Here is a 2,824-nt window from a genome sequence, read left to right as displayed (position 1 = left end):
TTCCATATTATACACATAAGGAAATAAAGCACAAGTTTACCCTTTTGCTAATATAGAGATGCAGATTTAGTTGATGCATGTTTGTGAAACCCATTGTGGCTCTTCCACAGAAGTCTTTTAAAGTATAGCTATTTACTCTTGTAAATCTTCTCAGAAGAATCTTATGTTATCTGCAGAAAGATAAAATTTGCATTTTTTAAGAGTGTCTTTAACCAAGTTATTCAGACTGCAGTTCGCCTCTGACTGTAACTTGCAGAATGTGTGCAGGTACCATTGACATCTGGGAGGTGCGATCTCAGCTGTCTGAAGTGGTGCACAGTCCCTTGTGGATTAAAACTGCAGAATGATTTAATTTTTTATCTAATATACATGCAACCAGTAGCTAATATGTGCAGTAAAATGATTATTCAACTTGCACTTTTATAAAGTGACTATATGAACTGATTGTGATAACAGTATATGTAGGACAAGAGGACAGTTAACAGTTGGTGAAATAGCCCTAAAGATACTAAAAAAGAATACTTAAAAACAACAGTTGTTGTGAATTTTACAATTGTTGTCCTCCCTGAAAATCCTTTTTTGTTTAATAGCACTGGTTTTTGCTGTGGAACTTCGATTGTTACAAAGTGTGGGCAACATACACAGACAAAGCTTCTATTTCTGGTCAGTAGCACGAGATTGTTCTTGCAAGTTAGCTCTGTTGTAAAAATATAATTGTTACCAGAAGTGAACATTCAGTTACTAAAATAAAGTATTTTCTCTGTTACGTATTTCCTAAAAACAGTCCTTCCTATTTTGTCTGAGTTTCTACAGACTTTTGTGAAGTGTACATCAGAAGAAAATTGGCACTTTTAAAATCTCATTTTCTGGTTTGCGTTGGCAGCAGCACAAAAAAACTTAATATCAACCCACTGCATAAATAGATCTGTGTATAAGATTTATTCCTTTGTTTATTTCCAGAAGAAGTGACAGTGTTATAATACGGATAAAAAGAATTACTAGCTGTCCCTTGATATTCATGTTAGCAGTCGGGGGCTCTTATTACTTGGCATCTGTGTTTCACATCTGTTTTGGAGGAGAGAGGAGGGTTCCTAATATCCCATGCGATTTAGCTTGGTAGACACATGCTGTTGGTTTCTTTTAAAAAAAACCCCAACATTCAGCCAATGGCAAAAGCAATACCACGCTGTGATAAGAATTATGAAGGCTTAAGAAATGTCAGATGATACCCAAAGTTGCTGGTTAATTCATGTTTTGGGAAACATGCCTTGGAGAAAGGCATCCTTTCCTCTCTCCCTGGTACTTTGAAAAGGCAGTCTGAAGTGCTAAGAAAGCTTATAAAGGTTTTTTTGGTTAACTCTTTTAAAGCTAAGACAGAAAACACAAGTGTTTGTATTAAAGAAAAGAAGAAATTTTTGTCAACTCTGGTGACGCGTATTATTTTCAGTATATTTAAACTCTGCCAGTAGTACAGGGGATGCGGGAGATACTTAGGAGCCATCTCCTGTAGATACGCAGGAAGTGAGTTCTTGAAATGCCTCAGAAAGAAGAGATTTTTTTTTTTCTTCAAATTTAAAATAAACATGGCTCCTGCCCAATTAAGGCTTTAAAAGCTGAGGTTTCAACACTTGAATGGCACAGTGCAAAACTCTTGTCCCCATTCCTGAAGATCACCCTGCCACAACTGGTAGCTGAACAAACCAAGCCCTGGGATGGGAGGAAGCCATGAGGGTACGTATGGTCCTCTTACCTGTACCTACGTCCTGAGGTAACGTGAGCATTGAGAGTTTATTCAGTTCTTCTGTGGACTGATATCGAGAGAAGTTACTGCCATATATTTAAAAATATAATAATAAATAAGTGAACACAAATGGAAAACCGTAAGATCCCTTGATTTGGGCACATGCTCTCTTACTTACTTTTTGCTCTGGCTGCTCTCTGGTCACTGTTGTTGTCCCTGCTCCCAGGCCACCGTGTGAAGGCTGCTGGGACATGCTGGGGACTGGCTGTGGTGTGCCTCCAGTGGGGACACTCGTCCTCAGCACCCAGCAAGTGGAAGCATCCCCCAGCCCCAGCCTTCCTGAGTGTGCGGGGCTGCTCTGAGACAGAGCCAGCCAGGCTGGCTGCTGGGCCTGAAAAGCAGCCTGGCACGGGAAGGCAGAGCTGTCCCTGCTGTTGTCTAAGAGAATTTTTGTGTAGATACTTGTACCTTGTTTAAACTTGTGTTGCATCTAGTTCTTCAATGCAAGTTTTTTGCAGGCAGAGGATATAAGGCAGCTGTGCCTGTGTGCAGCAGTGCGAGCAGGGCAGCAGATGGGAGTTTGACAGGACTGCTTGTCTGGTAGCTGCTAGTGTGCTGTAGAGATGACAGAGTTAATTTCTGAAAGAAAAACCCAGCTTCTGTGGTTGGTTTTGCTGTTTTCTGCCAGTTGGTATGGTAGCACTAACCTGCACTTTCAGAGTCACTGCCAGCAAGTTTGTGCATCAAAAAGGTAGAGATGTGGAAGCAACTATCAGAGAAGGAGAGGGAGAAGGGTGGGAGCACACCCGTCAAAGCCAGAGAGTAAACAGCTGGTGTAGTTGTTACCTCAGAACATAAGGTTTGTTGTAGTGTGACAGGTTAAGATATTTCAAAACCCTGACAGGATGGACATGGAGAAAAGTGGGAGATCTGAGCCTTGGCAAAGTCTGTCCTGTCACTTGAAACACGCTTGTGCACCTGGATGCTCTGGCTTTGCCTTGGTGTTTCACTGTGGCGGAGCTTTGCTTTGCTTCGCAGAAGATGTGCCAAAGTGAGCCTGCTCCCTATCAGAAGGCCACGCGT

This window comes from Apaloderma vittatum, unplaced genomic scaffold (genome assembly GCF_000703405.1).
Source record: "Apaloderma vittatum isolate BGI_N311 unplaced genomic scaffold, ASM70340v1 scaffold19228, whole genome shotgun sequence".
In the NCBI taxonomy this organism is placed as follows: Eukaryota; Metazoa; Chordata; class Aves; order Trogoniformes; family Trogonidae; genus Apaloderma; species Apaloderma vittatum.
This window is presented reverse-complemented; position numbering follows the sequence as displayed.